This window comes from Convolutriloba macropyga, chromosome 3 (genome assembly GCF_964194025.1).
Source record: "Convolutriloba macropyga chromosome 3, txConMacr16.3, whole genome shotgun sequence".
Taxonomy (NCBI): domain Eukaryota; kingdom Metazoa; phylum Xenacoelomorpha; order Acoela; family Convolutidae; genus Convolutriloba; species Convolutriloba macropyga.
This window is the reverse complement of record NC_134470.1, coordinates 19,023,899-19,043,673: the sequence shown is the minus strand read 5'-3', so window position 1 is coordinate 19,043,673 and position 19,775 is coordinate 19,023,899.

Below are 19,775 nucleotides of genomic sequence, written 5' to 3'. Positions count from 1 at the left end.
TCACTTATTTGGTTTTGATGTCGCCCATTGCCATGTGAGCAAACCTTATTTAAACTCTTTACTATTTATTGGTAAGGTAAATAATCTCAAATCCTGAAAAAGTTCTATTACTTTGTTCTCCGAAACGTTTCCAGTCAAAGAAAATTTTTGGTTACGTAACTGTGCGCCTGTCCAAGCCCCTTCTATCTGGACTATCTTTCGGGACCCATCATAACTACCTGGTGACAGCACCAATGGATAAATTTGTTTTTCCAGAATGTTCACCTGATCTTTTTGTCTCTATTTGAGTTTTGTAAAGTTTTTTAGTGCAAAATAAAACCCGTTAAAATCTAGAGTAAACGTGAAATTTAAGCTCCCCTTGTAATCAGTACGACTTCCTATCTTTTGTAGTTTTCATGTGATGTCTTTTGACTACTTTTTATAATTGCAACATTGAACCAAAAGTTGATAAAATAGCAGAGTTGTCACTCAAATGAAAGACCTTAATTAGTTGAACTGAGATAGTTGAACACAGTTACCCTTCCAGTTGAACTTTAAAAAGTAAATTAATGAGCAAATCTTAGCAAAACATTTTTGTCATGTAATTAAATCTTTAAATGACCCGGGTTGAGGTCCCAGACAGAAAGTCGATATGTCCAGACCGTCCCAGACGGCAAATGCCTATGTCCAGACCGTCCCAGACGGAAAATGCCTATGTCCAGACTTTCGTACGTTCACCAGATTTTCGTGCGTTCATGTCCAGATTTTCGTGCGTTCACCAGACTTTCGTGCGTTCATGATCCGACTTTCGTGCGTTCACCAGACCTTTCGTGCGTCCATCAGATTTTTGTGCGTTCTCCAGACTTTCGTGCGTTCATGTCCAGACTTTCGTGCGTTCAGCAGACCCTTCGTGCGTTCATGCCCAGACTTTCGTGCGTCCATCAGACTTTCGTTTGTTCACCAGACTTTCGTGCGTTCATGATCAGACTTTCGTGCGTTCACCAGACTTTCGTGCGTTCACCAGACTTTCGTGCGTTCATGATCAGACTTTCGTGCGTTCACCAGACTTTTCGTGCGTCCATCAGATTTTCGTGCATTAACCAGTCTTTCGTAAATTCATGTCCATACTTTCGTGCGTTCAGCAGACCTTTCGTGCGTTCATGTCCAAACTTTCGTGCGTCCATCAGACTTTCGTTTGTTCACCAGACTTTCGTGCGTTCATGATAAGACTTTCGTGCTTTCACCAGACCTTTCGTGCGTCCATCAGACTTTCGTGCGTTAACCAGACTTTCGTGCGTTCATGTCCAAACTTTAGAGCGTCCATCAGACATTTGTGCGTTAACCAGACTTTTGTGCGTTCATGTCCAGACTTTCGTGCGTTCATGTCCAGATATTCGTGCGTTCATGATCAGACTTTTGTGCGTTTACCGGAATTTCGTGCGTTAATGTTCAGGTTTTCGTGCGTCCATCAGACTTTCGTGCGTTAACCGGACTTTCGTGCGTTCATGTTCAGACTTTAGTGCGTTCACCAGACATTCGTGCGTTCATGTCCAGACTTTCGTGCGTTCACCATACTTTCGTGCGTTCATGATCAGACCCTCGTGCGTTCAGCAGACCTTTCATGCGTCCATCAGATTTTTGTGCGTTAACCAGACTTTCGTGCGTTCATGTCCAGACTTTCGTGCATTCAGCAGACCTTTCGTGCGTTCATGATCCGACTTTCGTGCGTTCACCAGACATTTCGTGCGTCCATCAGGTTTTTGTGTGTTATCCAGACTTTCGTGTGTTCATGTCCAGACTTTCGTGCAATCAGCAGACCTTTCGTGCGTTCATGTCCACACTTTCGTGCGTCCATCGGACTTTCGTTTCTTCACCAGACTTTCGTGCGTTCATGATCAGACTTTCGTGCGTTCACCAGAGCTTTCGTGCGTCCATCAGACTTCCGTGCGTTAACCAGACTTTCATGCGTTCATGTCCAGACTTTAGTGCGTTCACCAGACTTTCATGCGTTCATGATCAGACTTTCGTGCGTTCACCAGACCTTTCGTGCGTCCATCAGATTTTTGTGCGTTATCCAGACTTTCGTGCGTTCATGTCCGTACTTTCGTGCGTTCAGCAGACCTTTCGTGCGTTCATGTCCAAACTTTAGTGCGTCCATCAGACTTTCGTTTGTTCACCAGACTTTCGTGCGTTTATGAGCAGATTTTTGTGCGTTCACCAGACCTTTCGTGCGTCCATCAGACTTTCGTGCGTTCACCACACCTTCCATGCGTTCATGTCCAGACTTTAGAGCGTCCATCAGACTTTTGTGCGTTAACCAGACTTTTGTGCGTTCATGTCCAGACTTTCGTGCGTTCATGTCCAGATATTCGTGCGTTCATGATCAGACTTTTGTGCGTTTACCGGAATTTCGTGCGTTAATGTTCAGGTTTTCGTGCGTCCATCAGACTTTCGTGCGTTAACCGGACTTTCGTGCGTTAATGTTGAGACTTTAGTGCGTTCATCAGACATTCGTGCGTTCATGTCCAGACTTTCGTGCTTTCACCATACTTTCGTGCGTTCATGATCAGACCCTCGTGCGCTCAGCAGACCTTTCATGCGTCCATCAGATTTTTGTGCGTTAACCAGACTTTCGTGCGTTCATGTCCAGACTTTCGTGCATTCAGCAGACCTTTCGTGCGTTCATGATCCGACTTTAATGCGTTCACCAGACATTTCGTGCGTCCATCAGGTTTTTGTGCGTTATCCAGACTTTCGTGTGTTCATGTCCAGACTTTCGTGCAATCAGCAGACCTTTCGTGCGTTCGTGTCCACATTTTCGTGCGTCCATCGGACTTTCGTTTCTTCACCAGACTTTCGTGCGTTCATGATCAGACTTTCGTGCGTTCACCAGACCTTTCGTGCGTCCATCAGACTTCCGTGCGTTAACCAGACTTTCGTGCGTTCATGTCCAGACTTTAGTGCGTTCACCAGACTTTCATGCGTTCATGATCAGACTTTCGTGCGTTCACCAGACCTTTCGTGCGTCCATCAGATTTTTGTGCGTTATCCAGACTTTCGTGCGTTCATGTCCAGACTTTCGTGCGTTCAGCAGACCTTTCGCGCGTTCATGCCCAGGCTTTCGTGCGTCCATCAGTTTTTCGTTTGTTCACCAGACTTTCGTGCGTTCATGATCAGACTTTCGTGCGTTCACCAGACTTTCGTGCGTTCACCAGACTTTCGTGCGTTCATGATCAGATTTTCGTGCGTTCACCAGACCTTTCGTGCGTCCATCAGATTTTTGTGCGTTACCGAGACTTTCGTACATTCATGTCCATACTTTCGTGCGTTCAGCAGACATTTCGTGCGTTCATGTCCAAACTTTCGTGCGTCCATCAGACTTTTGTTTGTTTACCAGACTTTCGTGCGTTTATGAGCAGATTTTTGTGCGTTCACCAGACCTTTCGTGCGTCCATCAGACTTTCGTGCGTTCACCACACCATTCATGCGTTCATTTCCAGAATTCAGAGCGTCCATCAGACTTTTGTGCGTTAGCCAGACTTTTGTGCGTTCATGTCCAGACTTTCGTGCGTTCATGTCCAGACATTCGTGCGTTCATGATCAGATTTTTGTGCGTTTACCGGAATTTCGTGCGTTAATGTTCAAATTTTCGTGCGTCCATCAGACTTTCGTGCGTTAACCGGACTTTCGTGAGTTCATGTCCAGACTTTAGTGCGTTCACCAGACATTCGTGCGTTTATGTCCAGACTTTCGTGCGTTCACCATACTTTCGTGCGTTCATGATCAGACCCTCTTGCGTTCAGCAGACCGTCCATCAGATTTTTGTGCGTTAACCAGACTTTCGTGCGTTCATGTCCAGACTTTCGTGCGTCCATCAGACTTTCGTTTGTTCACCAGACTTTCGTGCGTTCACCAGACCTTTCGTGCGTCCATCAGACTTCCGTGCGTTAACCAGACTTTCGTGCGTTCACGTCCAGACTTTAGTGCGTTCACCAGACTTTCATGCGTTCATGATCAGACTTTCGTGCCTTCACCAGACTTTTTGTGCGTCCATCAGATTTTTGTGCGTTATCCAGGCTTTCGTGCGTTCATGTCCAGACTTTCGTGCGTTCAGCAGACTTTTCGTGCATTCACCAGACCTTTCGTGCGTCCATCAGACTTCCGTGCGTTAACCAGACTTTCGTGCGTTCACGTCCAGACTTTAGTGCGTTCACCAGACTTTCATGCGTTCATGATCAGACTTTCGTGCCTTCACCAGACTTTTTGTGCGTCCATCAGATTTTTGTGCGTTAACCAGACTTTCGTGCGTTCATGTCCAGACTTTCGTGCGTCCATCAGACTTTCGTTTGTTCACCAGACTTTCGTGCGTTCACCAGACCTTTCGTGCGTCCATCAGACTTCCGTGCGTTAACCAGACTTTCGTGCGTTCACGTCCAGACTTTAGTGCGTTCACCAGACTTTCATGCGTTCATGATCAGACTTTCGTGCGTTCACCAGACCTTTAGTGCGTCCATCAGATTTTTGTGCGTTAACCAGACTTTCGTACGTTCATGTCCAGACTGTCGTGCGTTCAGCAGACCTTTCGTGCGTTCATATCCAAACTTTCGTGCGTCCATCAGACTTTCGTTTGTTCACCAGACTTTCGTGCGTTCATGAGCAGATTTTCGTTTGTTCACCAGACCTTTCGTGCGTTCATCAGACTTTCGTGCGTTCACCAGACCTTCGTGCGTTCATGATCAAACCTTCGTGCGTTCACCACACTTTTCATGCGTTCATGTCCAGACTTTAGAGCGTCCATCGGACTTTTGTGCGTTAACCAGACTTTTGTGCGTTCATGTCCAGACTTTCGTGCGTTCATGTCCAGACATTCGTGCGTTCATGATCAGACTTTTGTGCGTTCACCGGAATTTCGTGCGTTCATGTCCAGGTTTTCGTGCGTCCATCAGACTTTCGTGTGTTAACCGGACTTTCATGCGTTCATGTCCAGACTTTAGTGCGTTCACCAGACATTCGTGCGTTCATGTCCAGACTTTCGTGATTCCATCAGACTTTCGTTCGTTCACCAGACTTTCGTGCGTTCAAGATCAGACTTTCGTGCGTTCACCAGACCTCTCGTGCGTCCATCAGACTTTCATGCGTTAACCAGACCTTTCGTGCGTTCATGTCCAGACTTTAGTGCGTTCACCAGACTTTCATGCGTTCATGATCAGACCCTCGTGCGTTCAGCAGACCTTTCATGCGTCCAACAGATTTTTGTGCGTTAACCAGACTTTCGTGCGTTCATGTCCAGACTTTAGTGCGTTCACCAGACATTCGTGCGTTCATGTCCAGACTTTCGTGCGTTCACCATACTTTCGTGCGTTCATGATCAGACCCTCGTGCGTTCAGCAGACCTTTCATGCGTCCATCAGATTTTTGTGCGTTAACCAGACTTTCGTGCGTTCATGTCCAGACTTTCGTGCGTCCATCAGACTTTCGTTTGTTCACCAGACTTTCGTGCGTTCACCAGACCTTTCGTGCGTCCATCAGACTTCCGTGCGTTAACCAGACTTTCGTGCGTTCACGTCCAGACTTTAGTGCGTTCACCAGACTTTCATGCGTTCATGATCAGACTTTCGTGCCTTCACCAGACTTTTCGTGCGTCCATCAGACTTTCGTGCGTTAACCGGACTTTCGTGCGTTCATGTCCAGACTTTAGTGCGTTCACCAGACATTCGTGCGTTCATGTCCAGACTTTCGTGAGTCCATCAGACTTTCGTTCGTTCACCAGACTTTCGTGCGTTCAAGATCAGACTTTCGTGCGTTCACCAGACCTCTCGTGCGTCCATCAGACTTTCATGCGTTAACCAGACCTTTCGTGCGTTCATGTCCAGACTTTAGTGCGTTCACCAGACTTTCATGCGTTCATGATCAGACCCTCGTGCGTTCAGCAGACCTTTCATGCGTCCAACAGATTTTTGTGCGTTAACCAGACTTTCGTGCGTTCATGTCCAGACTTTAGTGCGTTCACCAGACATTCGTGCGTTCATGTCCAGACTTTCGTGCGTTCACCATACTTTCGTGCGTTCATGATCAGATCCTCGTGCGTTCAGCAGACCTTTCATGCGTCCATCAGATTTTTGTGCGTTAACCAGACTTTCGTGCGTTCATGTCCAGACTTTCGTGCGTTCATCAGACTTTCGTTTGTTCACCAGACTTTCGTGCGTTCACCAGACCTTTCGTGCGTCCATCAGACTTCCGTGCGTTAACCAGACTTTCGTGCGTTCACGTCCAGACTTTAGTGCGTTCACCAGACTTTCATGCGATCATGATCAGACTTTCGTGCCTTCACCAGACTTTTTGTGCGTCCATCAGATTTTTGTGCGTTATCCAGGCTTTCGTGCGTTCATGTCCAGACTTTCGTGCGTTCAGCAGACCTTTCGGGCGTTCACCAGACCTTTCGTGCGTCCATCAGACTTCCGTGCGTTAACCAGACTTTCGTGCGTTCATGTCCAGACTTTAGTGCGTTCACCAGACTTTCATGCGTTCATGATCAGACTTTCGTGCGTTCAACAGACCTTTCGTGCGTCCATCAGATTTTTGTGCGTTAACCAGACTTTTGTACGTTCATGTCCAGACTTTCGTGCGTTCAGCAGACCTTTCGTTCGTTCATATCCAAACTTTCGTGCGTCCATCAGACTTTCGTTTGTTCACCAGACTTTCGTGCGTTCATGAGCAGATTTTCGTGCGTTCACCAGACCTTTCGTGCGTTCATCAGACTTTCGTGCGTTCACCAGACCTTCGTGCGTTCATGATCAAACCTTCGTGCGTTCACCACACCTTTCATGCGTTCATGTCCAGACTTTAGAGCGTCCATCGGACTTTTGTGCATTAACCAGACTTTTGTGCGTTCATGTCCAGACTTTCGTGCGTTCATGTCCAGACATTCGTGCGTTCATGATCAGACTTTTGTGCGTTCACCGGAATTTCTTGCGTTCATGTCCAGGTTTTCGTGCGTCCATCAGACTTTCGTGCGTTAACCGGACTTTCATGCGTTCATGTCCAGACTTTAGTGCGTTCACCAGACATTCGTGCGTTCATGTCCAGACTTTCGTGAGTCCATCAGACTGTCGTTCGTTCACCAGACTTTCGTGCGTTCAAGATCAGACTTTCGTGCGTTCACCAGACCTCTCGTGCGTCCATCAGACTTTCGTGCGTTAACCAGACTTTTCGTGAGTCCATCAGACTTCCGTGCGTTAACCAGACTTTCGTGCGTTCATGTCCAGACTTTAGTGCGTTCACCAGACTTTCATGCGTTCATGATCAGACTTTCGTGCGTTCACCAGACCTTTTGTGCGTCTATCAGATTTTTGTGCGTTATCCAGACTTTCGTGCGTTCATGTCCAGACTTTCGTGCGTTCAGCAGACCTTTCGTGCGTTCATGCCCAGACTTTCGTGCGTCCATCAGACTTTCGTTTGTTCACCAGACTTTCGTGCGTTAATGATCAGACTTTCGTGCGTTCACCAGACTTTCGTGCGTTCATGTCCAGACTTTAGAGCGTCCATCAGACTTTTTTGCATTAGCCAGACTTTTCTGCGTTCATGTCCAGACTTTCGTGCGTTCATGTCCAGACATTCGTGCGCTCATGATCAGACTTTTGTGCGTTTACCGGAATTTCGTGCGTTAATGTTCAGGTTTTCGTGCGTCCATCAGACTTTCGTGCGTTAACCGGACTTTCGTGCGTTCATGTCCAGACTTTAGTCCGTTCACCAGACATTCGTGCGTTCATGTCCAGACTTTCGTGCGTTCACCATACTTTCGTGCGTTCATGATCAGACCCTCGTGCGTTAACCAGAGCTTTCGTGCGTCCATCAGACTTCCGTGCGTTAACCAGACTTTCGTGCGTTCATGTCCAGACTTTAGTTCGTTCACCAGACTTTCATGCGTTCATGATCAGACTTTCGTGCGTTCACCAGACCTTTCGTGCGTCCATCAGATTTTTGTGCGTTATCCTGACTTTTGTGCGTTCATGTCCAGACTTTCGTGCGTTCAGCAGACCTTTCGTGCGTTCATGCCCAGACTTTCGTGCGTCCATCAGACTTTCGTTTGTTCACCAGACTTTCGTGCGTTAATGATCAGACTTTCGTGCGTTCACCAGACTTTCGTGCGTTCATGTCCAGACTTTAGAGCGTCTATCAGACTTTTGTGCGTTAACCAGACTTTTCTGCGTTCATGTCCAGACTTTCGTGCGTTCATGTCCAGACATTCGTGCGTTCATGATCAGACTTTTGTGCGTTTATCGGAATTTCGTGCGTTAATGTTCAGCTTTTCGTGCGTCCATCAGACTTTCGTGCGTTAACCGGACTTTCGTGCGTTCATGTCCAGACTTTAGTTCGTTCACCAGACATTCGTGCGTTCATGTCCAGACTTTCGTGCGTTCACCATACTTTCGTGCGTTCATGATCAGACCCTCGTGCGTTCAGCAGACCTTTCATGCGTCCATCAGATTTTTGTGCGTTAACCAGACTTTCGTGCGTTCAAATCCAGACTTTCGCGCATTCAGCAGACCTTTCGTGCGTTCATGATCCGACTTTCGTGCGTTCACCAGACTTTTTGTGCGTCCATCAGGTTTTCGTGCGTTATCCAGACTTTCGTGTGTTCATGTCCAGACTTTCGTGCCATCAGCAGACCTTTCGTGCGTTCATTTCCAGACTTTCGTGCGTCCATCAGACTTTCGTTTGTTCACCAGACTTTCGTGCGTTCATGATCAGACTTTCGTGCGTTCACCAGACCTTTCGTGCGTCCATCAGACTTCCGTGCGTTAACCAGACTTTCGTGCGTTCATGTCCAGACTTTAGTGCGTTCACCAGACTTTCATGCGTTCATGATCAGACTTTCGTGCGTTCACCAGAACTTTCGTGCGTCCATCAGATTTTTGTGCGTTAACCAGACTTTCGTGCGTTCATGCCCAGACTTTCGTGCGTTCACCATACTTTCGTGCGTTCATGATCAGACCCTCGTGCGTTCAGCAGACCTTTCATGCGTCCATCAGATTTTTGTGCGTTAACCAGACTTTCGTGCGTTCAAATCCAGACTTTCGCGCATTCAGCAGACCTTTCGTGCGTTCATGATCCGACTTTCGTGCGTTCACCAGACTTTTTGTGCGTCCATCAGGTTTTCGTGCGTTATCCAGACTTTCGTGCGTTCATTTCCAGACTTTCGTGCGTCCATCAGACTTTCGTTTGTTCACCAGACTTTCGTGCGTTCATGATCAGACTTTCGTGCGTTCACCAGACCTTTCGTGCGTCCATCAGACTTCCGTGCGTTAACCAGACTTTCGTGCGTTCATGTCCAGACTTTAGTGCGTTCACCAGACTTTCATGCGTTCATGATCAGACTTTCGTGCGTTCACCAGAACTTTCGTGCGTCCATCAGATTTTTGTGCGTTAACCAGACTTTCGTACGTTCATGCCCAGACTTTCGTGCGTTCAGCAGACCTTTCGTGCGTTCATATCCAAACTTTCGTGCGTCCATCAGACTTTCGTTTGTTCACCAGACTTTCGTGCGTTCATGAGCAGATTTTCGTGCGTCCACCAGACCATTCGTGCGTCCATCAGACTTTCGTGCGTTCACCAGACCTTCGTGCGTTCATGATCAAACCTTCGTGCGTTCACCACACCTTTCATGCGTTCTTGTCCAGACTTTAGAGCGTCCATCGGACTTTTGTGCGTTAACCAGACTTTTGTGCGTTCATGTCCAGACTTTCGTGCGTTCATGTCCAGACATTCGTGCGTCCATGATCAGACTTTTGTGCGTTCACCGGAATTTCGTGCGTTCATGTCCAGGTTTTCGTGCGTCCATCAGACTTTCGTGCGTTAACCGGACTTTCGTGCGTTCACCAGACTTTCATGCGTTCATGATCAGACTTTCGTGCGTTCACCAGAACTTTCGTGCGTCCATCAGATTTTTGTGCGTTAACCAGACTTTCGTGCGTTCATGCCCAGACTTTCGTGCGTTCACCATACTTTCGTGCGTTCATGATCAGACCCTCGTGCGTTCAGCAGACCTTTCATGCGTCCATCAGATTTTTGTGCGTTAACCAGACTTTCGTGCGTTCAAATCCAGACTTTCGCGCATTCAGCAGACCTTTCGTGCGTTCATGATCCGACTTTCGTGCGTTCACAAGACTTTTTGTGCGTCCATCAGGTTTTCGTGCGTTATCCAGACTTTCGTGTGTTCATGTCCAGACTTTCGTGCCATCAGCAGACCTTTCGTGCGTTCATTTCCAGACTTTCGTGCGTCCATCAGACTTTCGTTTGTTCACCAGACTTTCGTGCGTTCATGATCAGACTTTCGTGCGTTCACCAGACCTTTCGTGCGTCCATCAGACTTCCGTGCGTTAACCAGACTTTCGTGCGTTCATGTCCAGACTTTAGTGCGTTCACCAGACTTTCATGCGTTCATGATCAGACTTTCGTGCGTTCACCAGAACTTTCGTGCGTCCATCAGATTTTTGTGCGTTAACCAGACTTTCGTACGTTCATGCCCAGACTTTCGTGCGTTCAGCAGACCTTTCGTGCGTTCATATCCAAACTTTCGTGCGTCCATCAGACTTTCGTTTGTTCACCAGACTTTCGTGCGTTCATGAGCAGATTTTCGTGCGTCCACCAGACCATTCGTGCGTCCATCAGACTTTCGTGCGTTCACCAGACCTTCGTGCGTTCATGATCAAACCTTCGTGCGTTCACCACACCTTTCATGCGTTATTGTCCAGACTTTAGAGCGTCCATCGGACTTTTGTGCGTTAACCAGACTTTTGTGCGTTCATGTCCAGACTTTCGTGCGTTCATGTCCAGACATTCGTGCGTCCATGAACAGACTTTTGTGCGTTCACCGGAATTTCGTGCGTTCATGTCCAGGTTTTCGTGCGTCCATCAGACTTTCGTGCGTTAACCGGACTTTCGTGCGTTCATGTCCAGACTTTAGTGCGTTCACCAGACATTCGTGCGTTCATGTGCAGACTTTCTTGAGTCCATCAGATTTCGTTCGTACACCAGACTTTCGTACGTTCAAGATCAGACTTTCGTGCGTTCACCAGACCTCTCGTGCGTCCATCAGACTTTCGTGCGTTAACCAGACTTTCGTGCGTCCATGTCCAGACTTTCGATCGTTCACCAGACTTTCGTGCGTTCATGATCAGACTTTCGTGCGTTCACCAGTCCTTTTGTGCGTCCATCAGATTTTTTTGCGCTAACCAGACTTTCGTACGTTCATGTCCATTCTTTCGTGCTTTCAGCAGACCTTTCGTGCGTTCATGTTCAGACTTTCGTGCGTCCATCAGACTTTCGTTTGTTCACCAGACTTTCGTGCGTCTACGAGCAGACTTTCGTGCGTTCACAAGACTTTTCGTGCGTTCATGTCCAGACTTTAGAGCGTCCATCGGACTTTTGTGCGTTAACCAGACTTTTGTGCGTTCATGTCCAGACTTTTGTGCGTTCATGTCCAGACATTCGTGTGTCCATGATCAGACTTTTGTGCGTTCACCGGAATTTCGTGCGTTCATGTCCAGGTTTTCGTGCGTCCATCAGACTTTCGTGCGTTAACCGGATTTTCGTGCGTTCATGTCCAGACTTTAGTGCGTTCACCAGACATTCGTGCGTTCATGTGCAGACTTTCGTGAGTCCATCAGACTTTCGTTCGTTCACCAGACTTTCGTGCGTTCAAGATCAGACTTTCGTGCGTTCACCAGACCTCTCGTGCGTCCATCAGACTTTCGCGCGTTAACCAGACTTTCGTGCGTCCATGTCCAGACTTTCGTGCTTTCAGCAGACCTTTCGTGCGTTCATGTTCAGACTTTCGTGCGTCCATCAGACTTTCGTTTGTTCACCAGACTTTCGTGCGTCTACGAGCAGACTTTCGTGCGTTCACAAGACTTTTCGTGCGTCCATCAGATTTTTGTGCGTTCACCACACCTTTCATGCGTTCATGTCCAGACTTTAGAGCGTCCATCGGACTTTTGTGCATTAACCAGACTTTTGTGCGTTCATGTCCAGACTTTCGTGCGTTCATGTCCGGACATTCGTGCGTCCATGATCAGACTTTTGTGCGTTCACCGGAATTTCGTGCGTTCATGTCCAGGTTTTCGTGCGTCCATCAGACTTTCGTGCGTTAACCGGACTTTCGTGCGTCCATGTCCAGACTTAGTGCGTTCACCAGACATTCGTGCGTTCATGTGCAGACTTTCGTGAGTCTATCAGACTTTCGTTCGTTCAACAGACTTTCGTGCGTTCAAGAACAGACTTTCGTGCTTTAACCAGACTTTCGTGCGTCCATGTCCAGACTTTCGTGCGTTCACCAGACTTTGGTGCGTTCATGATCAGACTTTCGTGCGTTCACCATTCCTTTCGTGCGTCCATCAGATTTTTGTGCGCTAACCAGACTTTCGTACGTCCATGTCCATTCTTTCGTGCTTTCAGCAGACCTTTCGTGCGTTCATGTTCAGACTTTCGTGCGTCCATCAGACTTTCGTTTGTTCACCAGACTTTCGTGCGTCTACGAGCAGACTTTCGTGCGTTCACAAAACTTTTCGTGCGTCCATCAGATTTTGTGCGTTCACCAGACCTTCGTGCGTTCATGATCAATCTTTCGTGCGTTCACCACACCTTTCATGCGTTCATGTCCAGACTTTAGTGCGTCCACCAGACATTTGTACGTTAACCAGACTTTTGTGCGTTCATCAGACCTTTCGTGCGTTCATGTCCAGATTTTTGTGCATTCATGATCAGTATTTCGTGCTTTCACCGGACCTTCGTGCGTTCATGTCCAGGTTTTCGTGCTTCCATCGGACTTTCGTGCGTTAACCGGACTTTCGTGCTTTCATGTCCAGACTTTAGTGCGTTAACCAGACATTCTTGCGTTCATGTCCAGACCTTGGTGCGTTCACCAGACTTTCGTGCGTTCATGATCAGACCTTCGTGCGTTCAGCAGGATTTTCGTGCCTGCATCAGATTTTTGTGCCTTAACCAGATTTTCGTGCGTTCATGTCCAGACTTTCGTGCGTTCAGCAGACCTTTCGTGCGTTCATGTCCAGGCATTCGTGCGTCCATCAGACTTTCCTTTGTTCAACAGAATTTGGTGCTTTCATGATCAGACTTTCGTGCGTTCACCAGACTTTTCGTGCGTCCATCAGACTTTCGTGCGTAACCAGACTTTCATGCGTTCATGTCCAGACTTTCGTTCGTTCACCAGAATTTCGTGCGTTCATGATCAGACTTTCGTGCTTTCATCAGAATTTTTGTGCGTCCATCAGATTTTTGTGCGTTAACCAGACTTTCGTGGGTTCAAGTCCAGACTTTCGTGCGTTCAGCAGACCTTTCGTTCGTTCATGTCCAGACTTTCGTGCGTCCATCAGACTTTCTTTTGTTCACCAGACTTTCGTGCGTTCATGATAAGACTTTCGTGCGTTCACCAGACCTTTCGTGCGTCCATCAGACTTTCGTGCGTTAACCAGACTTTCGTGCGTTCATGTCCAGACTTTTGTGTGTTCACCAAACCTTCGTGAGTTCATGATCAAATTTTCGTGCGTTCACCAAACTTTTCATGCGTTAATGTCCAGACTTTAGTGCGTCCATCAGACTTTTGTGCGTTAACCAGACATTCGTGCGTTCATGTCCAGACTTTCGTGCGTTGATAACCAGACTTTCGTGCGGTCAACAGACTTTCGTCCGTTCATGATCAGATTTTCGTGCGTTCAGCAGACCCTTCGTGCGTCCATCAGATTTTTGTGCGTTAACCAGACTTTAGTGCGTTAATGTCCAGACTTTCGTGCGTTCAGCAGACCTTTCGAGCGTTCAAGTCCAGACTTTTGTGCGTCCATCAGACATTCGTGCGTTCATGTCCAGACTTTCGTGCGTTCACCAGACTTTTGTGCGTTCATGTCCAGACTTTCGTGCGTCCATCAGACATTCGTGCGTTCATGTCCAGACTTTCGTTCGTTCACCAGACTTTCGTGCGCTCATAATCAGACTTTCGAGCGTTCAGCAGACCTTTCGTGCGTTCATGATCAGACTTTTGTGCGTTCATCAGACTTTCGTGCGTTAACCAGACTTTCGTGCGTTCATGTCCAATCTTTTGTGCGTTCTCCAAGCCTTCGTGCGTTCATGATCAAAATTTCGTGCGTTCACCACGCTTTTCATGCGTTCATGTCCAGACTTTAGAGCGTCCATCAGAATTTTGTGCGTTAACCAGACATTCGTGCGTTCATGTCCAGACTTTCGTGCGTTCACCAAACTTCCGTGCGTTCATAACCAGACTTTCGTGCGTTCAACAGACTTTCGTCCGTTCATGATCAGATTTTCGTGCGTTCAGCAGACCCTTCGTGCGTCCATCAGATTTTTGTGCGTTAACCAGACTTTCGTGCGTTCATGTCCAGACTTTCGTGCGTCCATCAGACATTCGTGCGTTCATGTCCAGACTTTCGTGCGTTCACCAGACTTTCGTGCGTTCATAATCAGACTTTCGAGCGTTCAGCAGACCTTTAGTGCGTCCATCAGGTTTTTATGCGTTAACCAGACTTTCGTGCGTTCATGTCCAGACTTTCGTGCGCTCAGCAGACCTTTCGTGCGTTCATGTCCAGACTTTCGTGCGTCCATCATACATTCGTGCTTTCATGTCCAGACTTTCGTGCGTTCACCAGACTTTTGTGCGATCATGTCCAGACTATCGTGCGTCCATCAGACATTCGTGCGTTCATATCCAGACTTTCGTGCGTTCACCAGACTTTGGTGCGTTCATAATCAGACTCTCGAGCGTTCAGCAGACCTTTCGTGCGTTCATGATCAGACTTTCGTGCGCTCACCAGACCTTTCGTGCGTCCATCAGAGTTTCGTGCGTTAACCAGACTTTCGTGCGTTCATGTCCAAACTTTCGTGCGTTCATCAAACCTTCGTGCGTTCATGATCAAAATTTCGTGCGTTCACCACGCTTTTCATGCGTTCATGTCCAGACTTTAGTGCGTCCATCAGACTTTTGTGCGTTAACCAGACATTCGTGCGTTCATGTCCAGACTTTCGTGCGTTCACTAGACTTTCGTGCGTTCATAACCAGGCTTTCGTGCGTTCAACAGACTTTCGTCCGTTCATGATCAGACATTCGTGCGTTCAGCAGACCCTTCGTGCGTTCATGTCCAGACATTTGTGCGTCCATCAGACATTCGTGCCTTCATGTCCAGACTTTCGTGCGTTCACCAGACTTTCGTGCGTTCATAATCAGACTTTCGAGCGTTCAGCAGACCTTTCGTGCGTCCATCAGACTTTTATGCGTTAACCAGACTTTCGTGCGTTAATTTCCAGACTTTCGTGCGTTCAGCAGACCTTTCGTGCGTTCATGTCCAGACTTTCGTGCGTTCACCAGACTCTTCTGCGTTCTTGTCCAGACTTTCGTGCGTTCATGTCCAGACTTTCGTGCGTCCATCAGACTTTCGTTTGTTCACCAGACTTTGATGCGTTCATGATCATTCTTTCGTTCACCAGACCTTTCGTGCGTCCATCAGACTTTTGTGCGTTAACCAGACTTTCGTACGTTCATGACCATTCTTTCGTGCTTTCAGCACACCTTTCGTGCGTTCATGTCTGGACTTTCGTGCGTTCACCAAACCTTCGTGCGTTCATGACCAAAATTTCGTGCGTTCACCACACTTTTCATGCGTTCATGTCCAGACTTTAATGCGTCCATCAGACTTTTGTGCGTTAACCAGACATTCGTGCGCTCATGTCCAGACTTTCGTGCGTTCACCAGACTTTCATGCGTTCATAACCAGACTTTCGTGCGTTCAACAGACTTTCGTCCGTTCATGATCAGATTTTCGTGCGTTCAGCAGACCCTTCATGCGTCCATCAGATTTTTGTGCGTTGACCAGACTTTCGTGCGTTCATGTCGAGACTTTCGTGCGTCCATCAGACTTTTGCGCGTTCATGTCCAGACCTTTGTGCGTCCATCAGACATTCGTGCGTTCATAATCAGACTTTCGAGCGTTCAGCAGACCTTTCGTGCGTTCATGTCCAGACTTTCGTGCGTCCATCAGACATTCGTGCGTTCATGTCCACACTTTCGTGCGTTCACCAGACTTTTGTGCGTTTATGTCCCGACTTTCGTGCGTCCATCAGACATTCGTGCGTTCATGTCCAGACTTTCGTGCGTTCACCAGACTTTTGTGCGTTCATAATCAGACTTTCGAGCGTTCAGCAGACCTTTCGTGGGTTCATATCCAGACTTTTGTGCGTCCATCAGACATTCGTGCGTCCATGTCCAGACCTTCGTGCGTTCACCAGACTTTTGTGCGTTCATGTCCAGACTTTCGTGCGTCCATCAGACACTCGTGCGTTCATGTCCAGACTTAAGTGCGTTCACCAGACTTTCGTGCGTTCAGAATCAGACTTTCGAGCGTTCAGCAGACCTTTCGTGCGTTCATGTCCAGACTTTCGTGCGTTCACCAGACTCTTCTGCGTTCTTGTCCAGACTTTCGTGCGTTCATGTCCAGACATTCGTGCGTCCATCAGACTTTCGTTTGTTCACCAGACTTTGATGCGTTCATGATCATTCTTTCGTTCACCAGACCTTTCGTGCGTCCATCAGACTTTTGTGCGTTAACCAGACTTTCGTACGTTCATGACCATTCTTTCGTGCTTTCAGCACACCTTTCGTGCGTTCATGTCCAAACTTTCGTGCGTTCATCAAACCTTCGTGCGTTCATGATCAAAATTTCGTGCGTTCACCACGCTTTTCATGCGTTCATGTCCAGACTTTAGTGCGTCCATCAGACTTTTGTGCGTTAACCAGACATTCGTGCGTTCATGTCCAGACTTTCGTGCGTTCACTAGACTTTCGTGCGTTCATAACCAGGCTTTCGTGCGTTCAACAGACTTTCGTTCGTTCATGATCAGACTTTCGTGCGTTCAGCAGACCCTTCGTGCGTTCATGTCCAGACATTTGTGCGTCCATCAGACATTCGTGCCTTCATGTCCAGACTTTCGTGCGTTCACCAGACTTTCGTGCGTTCATAATCAGACTTTCGAGCGTTCAGCAGACCTTTCGTGCGTCCATCAGACTTTTATGCGTTAACCAGACTTTCGTGCGTTAATTTCCAGACTTTCGTGCGTTCAGCAGACCTTTCGTGCGTTCATGTCCAGACTTTCGTGCGTTCACCAGACTCTTCTGCGTTCTTGTCCAGACTTTCGTGCGTTCATGTCCAGACTTTCGTGCGTCCATCAGACTTTCGTTTGTTCACCAGACTTTGATGCGTTCATGATCATTCTTTCGTTCACCAGACCTTTCGTGCGTCCATCAGACTTTTGTGCGTTAACCAGACTTTCGTACGTTCATGACCATTCTTTCGTGCTTTCAGCACACCTTTCGTGCGTTCATGTCTGGACTTTCGTGCGTTCACCAAACCTTCGTGCGTTCATGACCAAAATTTCGTGCGTTCACCACACTTTTCATGCGTTCATGTCCAGACTTTAATGCGTCCATCAGACTTTTGTGCGTTAACCAGACATTCGTGCGCTCATGTCCAGACTTTCGTGCGTTCACCAGACTTTCATGCGTTCATAACCAGACTTTCGTGCGTTCAACAGACTTTCGTCCGTTCATGATCAGATTTTCGTGCGTTCAGCAGACCCTTCATGCGTCCATCAGATTTTTGTGCGTTGACCAGACTTTCGTGCGTTCATGTCGAGACTTTCGTGCGTCCATCAGACTTTTGCGCGTTCATGTCCAGACCTTTGTGCGTCCATCAGACATTCGTGCGTTCATAATCAGACTTTCGAGCGTTCAGCAGACCTTTCGTGCGTTCATGTCCAGACTTTCGTGCGTCCATCAGACATTCGTGCGTTCATGTCCACACTTTCGTGCGTTCACCAGACTTTTGTGCGTTTATGTCCCGACTTTCGTGCGTCCATCAGACATTCGTGCGTTCATGTCCAGACTTTCGTGCGTTCACCAGACTTTTGTGCGTTCATAATCAGACTTTCGAGCGTTCAGCAGACCTTTCGTGGGTTCATATCCAGACTTTTGTGCGTCCATCAGACATTCGTGCGTCCATGTCCAGACCTTCGTGCGTTCACCAGACTTTTGTGCGTTCATGTCCAGACTTTCGTGCGTCCATCAGACACTCGTGCGTTCATGTCCAGACGTAAGTGCGTTCACCAGACTTTCGTGCGTTCAGAATCAGACTTTCGAGCGTTCAGCAGACCTTTCGTGCGTTCATGTCCAGACTTTCGTGCGTTCACCAGACTCTTCTGCGTTCATGTCCAGACTTTCGTGCGTTCATGTCCAGACATTCGTGCGTCCATCAGACTTTCGTTTGTTCACCAGACTTTGATGCGTTCATGATCATTCTTTCGTTCACCAGACCTTTCGTGCGTCCATCAGACTTTTGTGCGTTAACCAGACTTTCGTACGTTCATGACCATTCTTTCGTGCTTTCAGCACACCTTTCGTGCGTTCATGTCTGGACTTTCGTGCGTTCACCAAACCTTCGTGCGTTCATGACCAAAATTTCGTGCGTTCACCACACTTTTCATGCGTTCATGTCCAGACTTTAATGCGTCCATCAGACTTTTGTGCGTTAACCAGACATTCGTGCGCTCATGTCCAGACTTTCGTGCGTTCACCAGACTTTCATGCGTTCATAACCAGACTTTCGTGCGTTCAACAGACTTTCGTCCGTTCATGATCAGATTTTCGTGCGTTCAGCAGACCCTTCATGCGTCCATCAGATTTTTGTGCGTTGACCAGACTTTCGTGCGTTCATGTCGAGACTTTCGTGCGTCCATCAGACTTTTGCGCGTTCATGTCCAGACCTTTGTGCGTCCATCAGACATTCGTGCGTTCATAATCAGACTTTCGAGCGTTCAGCAGACCTTTCGTGCGTTCATGTCCAGACTTTCGTGCGTCCATCAGACATTCGTGCGTTCATGTCCACACTTTCGTGCGTTCACCAGACTTTTGTGCGTTTATGTCCCGACTTTCGTGCGTCCATCAGACATTCGTGCGTTCATGTCCAGACTTTCGTGCGTTCACCAGACTTTTGTGCGTTCATAATCAGACTTTCGAGCGTTCAGCAGACCTTTCGTGGGTTCATATCCAGACTTTTGTGCGTCCATCAGACATTCGTGCGTCCATGTCCAGACCTTCGTGCGTTCACCAGACTTTTGTGCGTTCATGTCCAGACTTTCGTGCGTCCATCAGACATTCGTGCGTTCATGTCCAGACTTAAGTGCGTTCACCAGACTTTCGTGCGTTCAGAATCGGACTTTCGAGCCTTCAGCAGACCTTTCATGCGTCCACTAGATTTTTATGCGTTAACCAGACTCTTCTGCGTTCATGTCCAGACTTTCGTGCGTTCATGTCCAGACTTTTGTGCGTCGATCAAACTTTCGTTTGTTTACCAGACTTTGGTGCGTTCATGATCAGTCTTTCGTTCACCAGACCTTTCGTGCGTCCATCAGACTTTCCTGCGTTAATCAGACTTTCGTGCGTTCAAGTCCAATCTTTCGTGCGATCACCAGACCTTCGTGCGCTCATGATCAAACTTTCGTGCGTTCACCAGACTTCTCATGCGTTCATGTCCAGATATTAGTGCGCCCATCAGACTTTTGTGCGGTCACCAGACTTTCGTGCGTTCATGTCCAGACTGTCGTGCGTCCATCAGACTTTCGTGCGTTAACAAGACTTTCGTGCATTCATGTCCAGACTTTCGTGCGTTCAGCAGGCATTTGTGCGTTCATGATCAGACTTTCGTGCTTTCAGCCGACCTTTC